This window comes from Suncus etruscus, chromosome 14 (genome assembly GCF_024139225.1).
Source record: "Suncus etruscus isolate mSunEtr1 chromosome 14, mSunEtr1.pri.cur, whole genome shotgun sequence".
Taxonomy (NCBI): domain Eukaryota; kingdom Metazoa; phylum Chordata; class Mammalia; order Eulipotyphla; family Soricidae; genus Suncus; species Suncus etruscus.
The window spans coordinates 33,548,910-33,564,852 of record NC_064861.1 but is presented as its reverse complement, the minus strand read 5'-3'; positions in this window follow the sequence as shown (position 1 = coordinate 33,564,852).

Here is a 15,943-nt window from a genome sequence, read left to right as displayed (position 1 = left end):
TCCAGGATTGAGCTCAAATCTGTGACCTTACATTTAACTCTTAGGCCACCCTAAATATGACCTAATGATAAACTTCATCTTGCCTGCTGGGTGGAGTTCCTTATATCTAAGGATGTAAAGACTTCCTTTCTTCCTGAGTTCTCTAATTGTGGATTTCTGTACAATTCTCCAGTTGCTTCATGGATCTTCATATTCTTCCAGATCCATAAACTCACTTTGTCTGGTCTACAAAGAAAGTTTATGGATCTGGAAGAATATGAAGATCCATGAAGCAACTGGAGAATTGTACAGAAATCAACACTTTGTCTGATCTACAAAGGAAGACTTTATAAAAAACTTTACATAATGTATTTTGGGATTATGAATTAGTTTGGACCTTTTAGTTGGTTCCTTGACTCATGTTTTAGGGTAAGAAATACCTGTTATTATACCTAAAGATTTTTCTTTACATTTTTCTTTTTGATGCACCTATGCAATTTTTTTTTTGTTTTTGGGTCACACACAGCAGCATTAGGGGTTACTCCTGACTATGTGCTCAGAAATCGCTCATGGCAGGCTCAAGGGACCATATGGGATGCTGGGATTTGAACCACCGTCCTTCTGCATTCAAGCAAATGTCTTATTTCCATGCTATCTCTCTGGACCCCACCTATGCAAATTATTGCTATTCATTTGGTACTTTTTCCCTTGTCTTTTTGATGCCCCTTTTGTTTCTCATTTATATATATATATATATTTTTAATTTTTATTGTAACCAATATGCATTACAAATCTTTCACTGCATCATTTATGGTACATAGTGACAATGAATGAGGGGCATTCCCACCACCAGTGCTGACCTCCCTCCATCCCTATTCCCAGCATGCATCCCACATCTCCCTCCTCTACCCCCCTGTATGCCAGTGCAACTGGTCTCCACTTTACAGTTTGTTGTAGATTGAGCATCCATTCCATGGTCATTGGAGATAAAAAGGGATAAGAAAAAGGGGAGAAAAAAATTTGGTGACAACTACCAAAAAAAAGAAAGGAGAAAAGAAAAAAAAGAAAAATGGAGGAAAAAAGAAAAAAAATGGACCCAGCAAATAAAAATAAAAATAAATCTCTAAATAATAACACGTGTAAAAAGAAAGAGAAAAGTGAAAGAACAAAGAGAAGAAAAATAAAGTCAAAAACTAACAAATCAAAACAAAACAAGAAAAAGTATGGGTGCTGGGGTGGTGGGGTTTGGTGTTCCCCCCATTTTTTTTTCTTTTTGCATAGGCACAGTAAGCATTGGGGAAGAAAGGGAATTCCCGTGGCCTTGTTTCTCATTTGTATCTAATTCGTATCTTAATAATTTTCTGTTGGTATTTTTCCCAAAAAATAATCCCCCCCAAAAAAGGGGTTTGAATTTGGATTTTAATAAATAGAAATCAGGAGAGCTTAGCTGATGCTGTGATCTAGGCTTGTGGTTTCGTTTGTTGGAGCGATTGGCTTGTGGATGAAAAGCTTGCAGTATAAATTTTCTTGCCTGTTATTTCCTCAATAATCTTTGTGGATTATTTATTGCAGAGAATTGTTAATGAACCATATTCTCCTGTACTCCCTGGATAAGGGATATAGGATATATCTTTCCCTTTTGGGAACTTTTGGATAACCAAATCTCAACCCAACTCCCAAAGAACATCACATTACACTTCTCCTTCAATTTCATCACAGTATTTCTCAATTATTTTTCCTCCCTGCAAAAATTACAGTAAATTCAGGGCCTCCTGCCAGTCACAAGAACCCCAGGCCTGGTCCTGCTGAACCTGTCACATTAACCAAAGCTCCCTTTATATGCTGCTGTCTGCACTGCTAGGCTTTGCTCTTCTTAGGTCAACTATTTCTATGGTTTTCTGGCTAGGAAGATTGTGCCCTCTGTCTCATCTTGAATATCTATGAAAATGGTCCTACTACTGTGAGCCATTTTTTCAGACTCCACAAGACATGTCACAGACTGAAGCTGTGCTCTGGACTTTATTCCTGCCCCCCTCCCAGATTATTTCAAAAGACTTAAAGGGGATATGTATATTTTCTTTGTTTATGTCTTTTAATATCTATATTTCTTATTGTGTTTCCTTATTTATATATATTTTTTACCCACCCCTCTGTTTGGATTTATTGAGTAGAAAATTCTAGTAGATAAGTTTCTCTTGGGTCCTGAGTTTATGTTAGAACCAGATTATAGGAATTGTTTAGCTTGTTATTTTTACCCCCATATGCACCAAGATACTTGTGGCATTGTTCCTTTTTGCACAGGCACATTAAAATGGTGGAAATCTTACATATAGAAAATAGTTCTTATCTAATAGTGATAGGAACTCCTAAATTTTATATTGCAGGGGGGCCTTTCACCCTGAACATTTGTCACAGTGACTTGATTTAGCCATTCACTCCTGAACCTTGGATCTCATCTTTGGAACCAGCATGGTTTTATGCACTAGCACCAGGAATTGAACTTCTACTGGGGAAGGCCCTAAAGCTGCCCTGACATTGACTTGCTACAGAGTGGATTCATATGACACCCTGACAACTTGGAAACGGCAACCACTTGCTTTCAGACCAGGTTTCCCTGCCTTGCCACCTAATGGTAAGAAGAAACCAGAAGACACTCTGTGACACCCTGTGCAAAAACCAAAATTTCTAATCACTGAAGCCTGACTGCAATAACTGTGATTGAGGAGAACTTTTCCTGAGACCATGAAGAAAGACTTTGGGATTAGACAACTTAGCCTGTAGTTGGTCCAGGATGCGTCATGAGTAGGGACACCCTTTTGTTGTACCTATGTGCAAAAAAACTGCCACTCCATTTTTGTCTTTTAGATAGGGGCTCCTGCCTTTTTCAGAGAACTTTGGGACAAGAATTACTTTGTTTTACCTCATATTTCTGCATTTTTGTATAAAATTAAGAAGGGGGAAAATAAAAGAAAGGATGGAGGCCAGGGCCAATCAGGTGCATTGGTGGTGATAACAAAAGGACATACCATATAAACTTGAGTATAAGCCAACTTTTTTGGCACAAAATTTGTGCCAAAAAGTCCAAACTTAGCTTATACTCGGGCCATACAGGTTATTTGATTTGGTGTGTAAGCACCGAATCAAATGCACATAGTCTCCAGTTATCTTTTGCTGTCCTCTGGAGGGGGAAGTGCTTCAGCTCAGTCCACAAGTCGCGGCTGAGCTGAAGAGGTAGGTGACTGAACTGAACTGGATGCCACTGAACTATTTAACCCACAATATTCTGCGCTTTGTATGAGACTGACAGCAGTGATGATGATATCTGCAAACTCAGTGATGATGACAATGTCTATGCTGATACCTTCGCATCAGATACACCTGAAGCTCTGTTTGGACATACACAGGAGGAATCCAGTTTTGAAGGATTTTAACCTTTGTGATTTAGCTTGATTACCTGTTAAGCTATGATTTTCTGCACTTTATTTAAAGTTTTAAAGTTATTGTTGCTAGTTTACAGTTTTTCTTTAGCAATAAATATTGAAGAAACATTTAACCTACTGATTCCTCAATTACTGTAATTGTTTTGGGTATATATTTTTGTTTTTGAAATTTACCAGTAGCTGCTGCATTTTGCACCTCAGCTTATACTCGAGTCACTAAGTTTTCCTAGTTTTTAGGGTAAAATTAGGGGGGTTGGCTTATACTTGAAAGTATACAGTAACTAAATATCTAAGCCAAAGTCAACAACAATAGTATCAAGAGACCCAAACTATAACAATCTATATTTAAAAAGGACCTTGTTATACTGGAATGTCAGGGGTAAAAGGATGGTGATCTAGGAAGCATTCTGGGAACATTGGTAGAGGGAGGTCTACACTGGTGGTAGAATTGGCCCTGATTCATTGTATATCTGAAATCCAAGTATGAAGGACTTTGTGAATCACAATAGTTTCAATAAAATAGAATTTAAAAATAAATACATGTCAGTTGACTAAAAAAATTTTTTTTTGTTTTTGGGTCATACCCGGCACACTCAGGGGTTACTCCTGGCTCTGCACTTAGAATTGCTACTGGCAGGCTCAGGGGACCATATGGGATGCTGGGAATCAAACCCAGGTCCATCCTGTGTTGGCTGCGTGCAAGGCAAATGCCCTACTGCTGTGCTATCACTTCAGCTCCTAAAGATTATTTAAGTATTTAGTATTTACTAAATAAAATGCTATGTAAAATTAGAAAGTTTTGCAAATACCTTAAATTTCATTATATGCGGAAGATTATAAATCAATTAGAAAAATATATCCTAAAGAAAAAAGGAAGATTGGAGTGATATTACAGTGAGTGGGAGGGAGTTTGTCTTGCATACAAGTAACCAGTTAAATCCCTAGCACCCCTATGGTCCACTGAGCCCCACCAAGAGTAATTCTTTTTTTCTTTATTTAAACATCTTGATTACAAATATGATTGTGATTAGGTTTCAGTCATGTAAAGAACACCCCCTTTCACATTCCCACCACCAATGCAACATTCCCACCACAAATGTCCCAAATCTCCCTCCATCCAACCCCACCCCTACCTGTACTCTAGACAGGCTTTCCAATTCTCTCATTCATTCACATGGTTATGGTAGTTCTCAGTGTAGTTATTTCTATAACTGCACTCACAACACTTTGTGATGAGCTTCATGCAGTGAGCTGGAAGTTCCAGACCTCCTCTCATTGTCTCTGAGGATTGTTGCAAAAATGACTTTTATTTTTCTTAAAACCCATAAATGAGTGCGACTATTCTGCATCTGCCTCTCTCCCTCTGACTTATTTCACTCAGCATGATAGATTCCATGTACATCCATGTATAGGAAAATTTCATGACTTCATCTCTCCTGATGGCTGCATAATATTCCATTGTGTATATGTACCACCATTTCTTTAGCCATTTGTCTGTTGAAGGGCATCTTGGTTGTTTCCAGAGCCTGGCTATTGTGAATAGTGCTGCAATAAATATAGGTGTGAGGAAGGGGTTTTTGTATTGTATTCTTGTGTTCTTAGGGTATATATATCCCTAGGAGTGGAATAGCTGGGTCGAATGGGAGCTCAATTTCCAGATTTTGGAGGAATCTCCAAATTTCCATAGAGGTTGGACTAGACGGCATTCCCACCAGCAGTGGATAAGAGTTCCTTTCTCACCACATCCCCGCCAGCACTGATTGTTCTCATTCTTTGTGATGTGTGCCAATCTCTGTGGTGTGAGATGGTATCTCATCGTTGTTTTGATTTGCATCTCCCTGATAATTAGTGATGAGGAACATTTTTTCATGTGCCTTTTGGCCATTTATATTTTATTTTTATCAAAGTGTCTGTTCATTTCTTCTCCCCATTTTTTTGATGGGACTAGATGTTTTTTTCTTGTAAAGTTCTGTCAGTGCCCTGTATATTCTGGATATTAGACCCTTATCTGATGGGTATTAGGTGAATAGTTTCTCCCACGTGGTGGGTGGCTCTTGTATCCTGGGCACTATTTCTTTTGAGGTACAGAAGCTTCTCAGTTTAATATAGTCCCATCTGTTGATCTCTGCTTTCACTTGTTTGGAAAGTGCAGTTTCCTCCTTGAAGATGCCTTTAGTCTCAATGTCATGGAGTGTTTTACCGATGTGTTGTTCTATATACCTTATCAGGTCTAATATCAAGGTCTTTAATCCATTTGGATTTTACCTTCATACATGATGTTAACTGGGGGTCTATGTTCACTTTTTGTAAGTGGCTAACCAGTTCTGCCAGCACCACTTGTTGAAGAGGTTTTCCCTGCTCCACTTAGGATTTCTTGCTCCTTTGTCAAAAACTAGGTGATTGTATGCCTGGGAAACATTGTCTGAGAACTCAAGCCTATTCCACTGATCTGAGGGTCTGTCTTTATTCCAATATCATGCTATTTTTGATAACTATTGCTTTGTAGTACAATTTAAAGTTGGGGAAAGTAATGCCTCCCATTTTCCTTTTCCCTAGGAGTGCTTTAGCTATTCGAGGGTGTTTATTGTTCCAGATGAACTTCATAAGGGTTTGATCCACTTCTTTAAAGAATGTCATGGGTATCTACAGGGATAACATTAAGTCTGTATAATGCTTTGGGGAGTATTGCCATTTTAATGATGTTAATCCTGCCAATCCATGAGCAGGGTATGTGTTTTCATTTCCGTGTGTCCTCTCTTATTTTTTGGAGCAGGGCTTTATAGTTTTCTTTGTATAGGTCCTTCATATCTTTGGTCAAGTTGACTCCAAGATATTTGAGTTTGTGTGGCACTAATGTGAAAGGGATTGCCTTCTTTTTTTTTTTTTTTTTTGTTTTTTGGGCCACACCCGTTTGACACTCAGGGGTTACTCCTGGCTATGTGCTCAGAAATCGCCCCTGGCTTGGGCGGACCATATGGGACACCGGGGGATCGAACCGCGGTCCGTTCCTTGGCTAGCGCTTGCAAGGCAGACACCTTACCTCTAGCGCCACCTTCCCGGCCCCCAGGGATTGCCTTCTTGACATCCGTCTCTTTCCTATCATCATTGGTGTATAAAAAAGGCCATTGATTTCTGTGTGTTAATTTTGTAGCCTGCCACCTTGCTATATGAGTTTATTGTTTCTGGAAGCTTTTTGGTAGAGTCTTTAGGGTTTTCTAAGTAGAGTATCATGTCATCTACAAACAATGAGAGCTTGACTTCTTCCTTTCCTATCTGGATTCCCTTGATAACTTTTTCTTGCCTGATTACTATAGCAAGCACTTCCAGTACTATTTGAAGAGGAGCGGTGAGAGCTGACAGCCTTGTCTTGTACCAGAATTTAGAGGAAAGGCCTTTAGTTTTTCTCCATTGAGGATAATATTTGCCATTGGCTTGTGGTAGATGGCTTTAACTAGATTGAGAAAGGTTCCTTCCATTCCCATCTTGCTGAGAGTTTTGATCAAGAATGGGTGTTGGACCTTATCAAATGCTTTCTCTGCATCTATTGATTTGATCATGTGGTTTTTATTTTTCTTGTTATTGATGTTGTGTATTATGTTGATAGATTTACGGATGTTAAACCATCCTTGCATTCCTGGGATGAAACCTACTTGGCTGTGGTGTATGATCTTCTTGATGATGCATTGGATCCTATTTGCTAGGATTTTGTTGAAGATCTTTGCATCTGCATTCATCAGGGATATTGGTCTGTAATTTTCTTTTTTGGCAGCATCTCTGTCTGGTTTTGGTATCAAGGTGATGTTGGCTTCATAAAAGCTGTTTTGGAGTGTTCCCGCTTTTTCAATTTCATGGAAGGCTAGGATTGGTAGTAGCTCCTCTTGAAAGGTTTGAAAAAATTCATTAGTAAATCCATGTGGGCCTGGGCTTTTCTTTTTGGACAGATGTTTGATTACAGTTTCAATTTCCTCAATAGTGATGGGGGTATTTAGATATGCTACATCTCCCTACTTAACTGTGGAAGGTTATAAGTGTCCAAGAATTTTTCCATTTCTTCTAGGTTCTCATGTTTAGTAGCATAAAGTTTCTCAAAGTAGTCTCTGATTACCCTTTGGATCTCTGTGATATCTGTTGTGATCTCCCCCTTTTCATTTCTAATACGGGTTATCAGGTTTTTCTCTCTCTTTCTTGTTTATTTTTTCAAAGAACCAACTTCTGCTTTCGTTGATCTTTCGGATTGTTTTTTGGTTTTCCACTTCATTGATTTCTGCTTTCAGCTTTGTTATTTCCTTCTGTCTCCCTATTTTTGGTTCCTTTTGTTGGTCATTTTCTAATTTTATGAGCTGTGTCATTAAGTTATTCAGGTATGCCCCTTCTTCCTTCCTGATGTGTGCTTGTAAAGCTATAAATTTTCTTCTCAGGACCGCTTTTGCTATGTCCCATAGATTCTGGCAGTTTGTGTCTTTATTATCATTTGTCTCCAGGAAAGTTTTGATTTCCTCTTTGATTTCATCTTGGACCTACTGGTTGTTCAGTAGCAGGCTGTTTAATTTCCAATTGTTAAAGTTTTTCTTCTGTGTGCCTTTGTAGTTCACATCTAATTTCAGAGCCTTGTGGTCAGCAAAGGTAGCCTGCAAGATTTCTATCCTCTTGATTTTATGAAGGTATGTTTTATGTGTCAGCATGTAGTCTGTCCTGGAGAATGACCCATGTACATTGGAGAAGAATGTGTATCCAGGTTTTTTGGGGTGGAGTGTCCTATATATATCTACCAGTTCTCTTTCTTCCATTACTCTTTTCAGGGCTAGTATGTTTTTGCTGGGTTTCAGTCTGGTTGACCTATCAAGTGTTGATAAGGCCGTGTTGAGGTCTCCCACAATTATTGTGTTATTATTGATGTCTTCTTTCAGATTTGTCAGTACTTGTATTAGATAATTTGCTGGTCTCTTATTGGGTGCATATATGTTTAATAGTCTAATTTCTTCCTGTTGCACATATCCCTTAATTAGTAGATAGTGTCCATCTTTGTCCCTTACAACTTTTCTGAGTATAAAGTTGGTGTCATCAGATATTAATATGGCTACCCCAGCTTTTTTAAGGGTGTTGTTTGCTTGGATGATTTTCCTCCAGCCTTTGATTTTGAGTCTATGTTTGTTCTGGGTATTCAGGTGTGTTTCTTGTAGGCAGCAGAAGGTTGGATTCATCTTTTTGACATATTTTGCCACTCTGTGTCTTTTAATTGGTGAATTTAGTCCATTGACATTGAGGGAGATGATTGTCATAGGATTTAATGTCATCTTTGTAGATAAGTTTATTGTGTTTGTTGATCTCTCTTGTTTTAAAGTAGACCTGTCAGTTTTTTTCTTTAAGGCTTGTTTTTCATCTGTGAAGTTTCTGAGCTGTTGTTAATCCATGAAGCTATGTATCCTTCCTTTAAACCTGAATGTGAGTCGGGCTGGGTGCAGTATTCTCAGTGAGGCATTCATTTCATTCAGTCTTGTCACAATATTCCACCACTGTCTTCTGGCCTTGAGAGTTTCTTGTGACATGTCTGCTGTAAGTCTTAGGGATGCTCCTTTGAATGTAATTTCCCTTTTTGATCTTGCTGCTGTCAGTATTCTATATCTATCTGTGGGACTTGTCATTGTAACGAGGATGTGTCTTGGGATGTTTTTCTTCAGGTCTCTTTTAGCTGGTATTCTTCAGGCATGCAGGATTTGATTACATGTAGTCTTTAACTCTGGGAGTATCTCTTTGATGATGTCTTTGACAGTTGATTCTTCCTGGGTGTCTTCTACCTGGGCCTTTGGGAATCCAATGATTCTTATGTTGTTTCTGTTGAGTTTATCAAAGACTTCTATTTTGATCTGTTCGCATTCCTTGAGTACTTTTTCCATTGCCTGATCGTTTGTCTTAAGGTTCTTTTCCAATTTCTTCTGCTGTGTTGAGTTTTTCTGCATCTCATCTTCCAGCACGCCGATTCTGTCCTCAGCTGCTGATACCCTACTGGAGAGGCCATCCACTGAGGTTTTCAGTTCAGCTACTGTGTTTTTCAGATCTGTTACTTCAGTTTGGAGTTTTCTCATTTCTGTCTTTGTGTTCTGTTCAGATCGATCTATGCTTTCTTTGAGTTCTACAAACACCTTCCATATTTCTATTCTAAATTCCTTATCTGTGAGGTTAATCAGATAGTTGGAATTTTTTAGGCCATCCAAGCTATCATCTTCATTCTTGTCTGTGGCCTCTAGGTGACAGTTTTATTTGGGGGTGTGCTCCCTAGGCCTCTGAGGAGAGCTTTAGGTATTCATGAAAGACAGGCAGAGCAAAGGTTTCCCTTGAGGTCCTCAGAGTCCTCAAAAGCACAGCAGGGTGGAGCCTCCGCAAGCCAGAGGGCTCAGCTTTTGCCTGGCAGCCCCCAGCCAGACTTTATTCACTCAGTCCCTGGGCAGCTTCAGAATGCAGTTTGGGGGAGGGGGTGCGCTCCCTAGGCCTCTGAGGAGAGCTTCAGGTATTCATGAAAGACAGACAGGCCGAGTAAAGGTTTCCCTTGAGGTCCTCAACAAAATTTTCTTGTTGCTGTACTTTATTTCTTTCTGTTCCTTCTTTTTTCTGTTGTTAATAATTTCACTCACACTTACCAGTAAATGGATAAATATTCTACTCTCATTATCTCAGAGGGAGATTTTCTTAAAATTAAAACAAGACTTAAAAATATCTAAAATCAAAAGGATTTTTGAACACCTTTTGTTGCAAGTCAGCCCCTGAAGAGGTTGACTGATGGAGGGATGGAGGATGAGGCCTTTCTCCTCCAGCTCGGACCACGCGTCTGTTACCCTGTTCAGTCAGCAGTTCTGAGGTGAATGTGGTAGGAAGAAAGCCAATAGGCAGTCAGGCTTCCGAAGAAAACAGCTCTTTATTCCATGAAGAGGCCGAAGCCAAAAGGCCTAAGAATAGGCCACAGGAAAAAAGCCCCTCCAAGAGTAATTCTGAGTACAAAACCAGGAGTAACTTCTCACTCCTAAACACCATTATCGCTCCAGCCCCCAAAATAAAGAAATATTTTGACCAATAATCATCTTTCACAGAAGTTATGAAATTGGAAAATAAAGCATCAATAAAACTATTATGGATGAAAAGAAAAACCATAAACTGACAAGTAAAATATGTCATATAATGGAGCTGAAGCAATGGCACAGCATAGGGCATTTGCCTTGCATGTGGACGATCCAGGATGGACATTGGTGATCCTTAGTATCCCATGTGGTCCCCTGAGCCAGGAGTGATTTCTGAGCACATACCCAGGAGTAGCCCCTGAAAGTCACTAGGTGTGGCCCCCCAAAAGAAAAAAAAGTCATATGTGTAGTTTGGGAATGGAAAGGGGATTTCTTTTCTAAATTTTATAATGCAACTTTTATTGTAAAGACTAAGAATTTATGACTACAGAAGGCTTGCCACAAAGAGAAGATAGCACAGTTAGAGTAGAGAATGGTCTACTATATAAGTGGTAGTTGGAACTCATCACTCTGGACAAGAACTAGGTGTTGAAAGAAGATAAAGTGACATGCATGTAATATTTATATTCAGAAAGAAAAATAAAGTTATCCTTTTATAAAGAATGCAAAGGGAGACATATAGAATAGCTGGATTTTCAAATACACAGAATTTATCTGTAAATACCATATCTATTTTTATAAAGCAGAGAGGTTGGTTGGGTTGGGCTGGTTAAATTGGAATGAAGGTGGCAGGACATTAGGAAATGACCTATCAGAGGAAGTGGGTATGGAATTGAGATAGCCAGGCTAAGTAGTGGGAGGTAGGAAAAATACAGGCAAAGGAACATTTTATAAGTTTTTTTTTTTTTTTACTAACATCTTCCCCCACAACATCATATAGAACTGGATTACAGTGTCTTTCTCATGAGTTGATAATCTCTCTCCCCAGAGAGGCTGAGGCCCAAGCTTCCCATGAGCCAGAGCAGACAGAATGGTTTCTTACTTGGCTCGATTCAATCTTTCCGAAACCCTCTCTCCATCCCTCCCTCCCTTATTCTCTCTTTATTGTCAAACATGGTGTTAGTCAGAAAGTATTTCCTATTCTGCTTAGTAATAACCCCTGGTGGTGCTGGGGTACTTCATGTGGGACCAAGGATTCAAACCAGGGTTGATGGGATACAACCCTATATCTCCTGTACCTCTCTTATTACATTTTTTAAAAAACAGGAATTATTTGATCACTTATTTCCTTTCATCAAATGTTGTGATTTCTGGCTCCATCTAGTGTCTAGGAAATGATCTAGTGTCTAGCAAAGATCCTTCCCCAATCCAGAGATATTATAAAATATACATGCCCTTACAAATAATCAATCCATCCAAATACAAAACCAGTGTCTCTTCCAAAGAGACCTGAGGTTGCAGCCTCCATCTTGTCCATCCTCAGGAGCACCAAATTGTGATCAAATGATTACATTGGATGCTACCAAAGTCAACACATTCCCTGATGTTTTAATCAGTTTTATTTGTACTTCTATTACCAATTAATGCATCTTGTACCACATAATGGCAAAACAGAACTCTCATCTTCCTATACCTATCAAAAAGTTTTTCTGTGGTTTCCTATTTCAATGGCTTAGCAAGTTCCTTCAACTCATCCTTGGATCCTTTAATACGCTCATATTCCATCAGCAACTCTCAGCTATATGGTCAAAATATATATAAAGAGCTCATCAAGTCTACTTTCATTTTCATATTTCTCACTTTCACTGCAAATTTACTAATTTGTAAAAAACTAAATTAGATCTTGTCAATACTTGTCTTTAAAATCCTTCAAGTTGGAACAAAATCTAGAGTCATTATTCATAGAACAGAATATATGTGACCTGCCTAATTTTCTTTTTTTGGGGTGGGGGTGAGAGGGCCACACCTGGCAGTGCTCAGAAATCATCCATGGAAGGCTTGGGAAGCCATATGGGATGCCAGAAACTGAACCACTGTCTTCTGTGTTGACTTTGTTCAAGGCAAATGCTCTACCTCTGTGCTATCTCTGAGGCTTTCTGCCTAATTTTCTGACTCATCTTTCATGTTCCCTTTCCCATGGCTGCCTTATTCTCAGAGACACTCATACAGACATTAAAGATACTCCTCTTCTATTTCTTTTAAGATTGACCCTTATCATCCAGATATGAGTCAGCTGTCCTCTTCTCAGGGAGGCCTTGCAAGAGAACTCAAATATTATTGTGTCCAGTCAAATTCTATCACAGTCCCTTGCTTGATATTTTCAATAAAACTTAGCATTATTTAAAATTGCCTTGATTGTTTTAGCACAGTCCCCAGGCCACATGTTCATAAGAGCTCTTCTTTACTGTCTCTCCCTCTCCTGAGGGCTTCTTGATGGCAGGTTCAGACTCTTTCACTGCTTGGTCCTAAGACTTAATCTTACATTTAGATATCGTGAATTCTGGGAAAATCTATAACCATCATGGATTAATATGAGTGTAATGGAAGCTCAGAGTTCTTCACCAGCCCTCTGTGAAGAGCGGGGGTGTGGAGGTAGATGAACGAGTTCAGGGGAGAATCCACGATGCCTTCAGAGATTGAAAATCTTGATGGTGGTTCCCAACTGTTGTGTGGAAAAAGTGAGCTGAGAAACCTCTGTGGCTACAATCACAGGAAGCCCCTACTCATAGTGCCCCTGGGGTATGATGTATATTGGGAGGTCACAAGCCATTCTGATGCTATTGGGAAATTACATCTTCTGGAATCAAAATCCTTGGTGCCCAGAAAACATTTTAGCCATAGTAGTTTTGAATGTAGGTGATAGCATCGGGGAGGAAGTGGACACAGCTATCAGTACAGACACCAGCTGAGACTTGTGACTCTGCAGACTAAGGCCTCTCAGGCCCAGAATGGGGAGGGGCTACTATACATATTTCCTGGCACACACTTCCTTTCTCCTTTTAGGTGCACAATTGCTGTCAATCGGGCTTTGGCCACAGCTTCCTGCTTCCATCTGACTCAGATGTCACATTCACTATCTTAGGGACTACCCTGCCAGAATAATCTTGGTTTCAGTGACACAGGTGTAGGCACACTCCTCTAACCCTAATCTTTTCAATGTGCTATAACCCATGAGGTTTTCTCATGCGCTATAACCCATGAGGCATGTTTAATACCTGCCGACTTGATATCTTGTAGGACAACTTTCAGGAATAGAAATTATCCCCATAAAGTTAAAAAGGCTTTTGACTTTTTATTTCTCATGGGTATTACCTGCTCTGTAGTCAAGGGTTATACCAGCTGTGCACTTAGGAATCCCTCTTATTGATGCTCGGGAGGCATGGGATGCTGGAGATTGAACCTGAATTGATCACAGGAAAGACAAGGACCTACTCATTGTACTATCATTCAGATCCCTCGGGTTTTGAAATTTTTTGTTTTGTTTGTTTCGGGCCACACTCAGTCCCAGTGGCACTCAGGGGTTTCTTCTGGCTCTGTGCTTAGAAATCATGTCAGGCAGACTCGAGGGACCAAATGGGAAGCCCAGAATGGAACTCAGGTCAGCTCAGTGCAAGGCAAATATCCTACCACTGTGCTATCGCTCTGGCCCCAGGATTTTGATTTTTAAAAATCTAAACTCTTATGAGATTCAGAATATAGGAAATGGATGCAAGATCATTTAAAGTCAGGCCTCTTTCTAAACTCAAGGAAGATACCCTCCTAGGATTGGTGGAAGTGGTAGAGTAGGGAAAGTCAAATAGAGAGAGATCTTTGAGCAAAGTGAAACCAAAGCCAGCTAGGAGAATTTAAGGAGTCTTAGTTCAGAAGGGTACTACTTTGATTTAACTAGTCAAATTAATTAGCAACAATCAGTTCAACTCATAAGCCAAATATAGTACAACTCCAATATTACACACAAAATTGTGTTGGAAGCAGTCATTTCCATTCACTTATGCATTTCCTATTGCTACATTTGTGCTATCATGACAGAATTGAATAGTTATGAGGGATTTGAAGAGCCAAAAACCTTTATTTGGTCTATCAGTTTTTGTTAATGTTTATTTTTATATTTTAGAGGTGGCCACCCCATACTTATCCAGATTCTGTGCTCAGGGATCTCTCCTGGCAGTCCTTAGAGTACCATATACAATGCTCTGGAGGGGTTTGGGGGCTGAGTTGGATATATACAGTTCAGGGATTACTCCTGGCTCTGAATTCAGCAATTGCTCCTGGTATTGCTTGGGGGATGATATGGTATGCCAGGAATTTAACCCTGGTCAGCCATGTGCAAAGCCAATGCCATACCTACTGTACTATGGCTCCATCCCCTCTTTTGTTTCTTAACCATATACAATGTTGAGGATTTGAGCCAGTATCAACATGATAGCGGCCTAAGGTGCATGGAAATCACCTTAACCACAACATAATCTCTCTGGCTTTTTTTTTTTTTAAGAAAAAAAGTTTTTAGTTTAAGCTAAACTATATATATATATAATACATATTAGTAAGAAATAAAAATTAAAAAGTTAAGTATCTCAGGTGGACTCTTAGTGGTCCTCAGGCTTCCCCCCTACCTCTCCCTACACTAATGGGAATGCACTTTGAGAGGAGGGCAGGCCGGTCTAGCACTGGTTTATGTTGGGACAGTCACTGGAATTTTTTTCTCCTTGTTTTCCTATTTATAGTATTATATGCATATATTTTATATATCCATAACATCCATCTTGTATTGTGACCTTGATACTGCCCTACAAATCTCATTTCTAATATTTTACTGCCTCAGTCCCAACCCTTATTTCCCCCTATCTTCTCAGTAGATGCAGCTCATGACATGAAGCTCACCACATAGAGTGATGAGTGCAGTTAGAGAAATAACTACACTGAAAACTATCATAACAATGTGAATGAATGAGGGAAAAAGAAAGCCTGTCTCGAGTATAGGTGTGGGTGGGGTGGGGAGTAGGTAGATCTGGGAAATTGGTGGTGGGAATCCTGCACTGGTGAAGGGGGGTATTCTTTACATGACTGTAATCATACAACTATAATTACATTTGTAATCACGGTGTTTAAATAAAGATAATTTATAAAAAAGTTAAGTATCTAAATTAAGAAATTTGACAGATATCTTATACTATACATAAACATTCATTCAGGAGGTGAGAGAAAATATAAGAGGTGAGGCATTTATTTTGAATGCAGTTGCAGCAACTACAACCATGCTTCAAATCCCTGACACCAACTGGTCCCCCAAGTACCTCTAGGGGTTACTCTCAGGTATCGATTCTGAATACTGGTATGTATGACCCAACCTCCCCACACCACAAGTTCATTCAAAATAGATTAAAAACCTTGATATTAGACATGAATCCATAAAACAGACTGAGGAAATAATAATGATTGTACAGGTATGATTTCAATGAGACAATCCTACTGGCAATAAGGAGGAGGAAGAAGAAGAAGAAGAAGAAGAAGAAGAAGAAGAAGAAGAAGAAGAAGAAGAAGAAGAAGAAGAAGAAGAAGAAGAAGAAGAAGAAG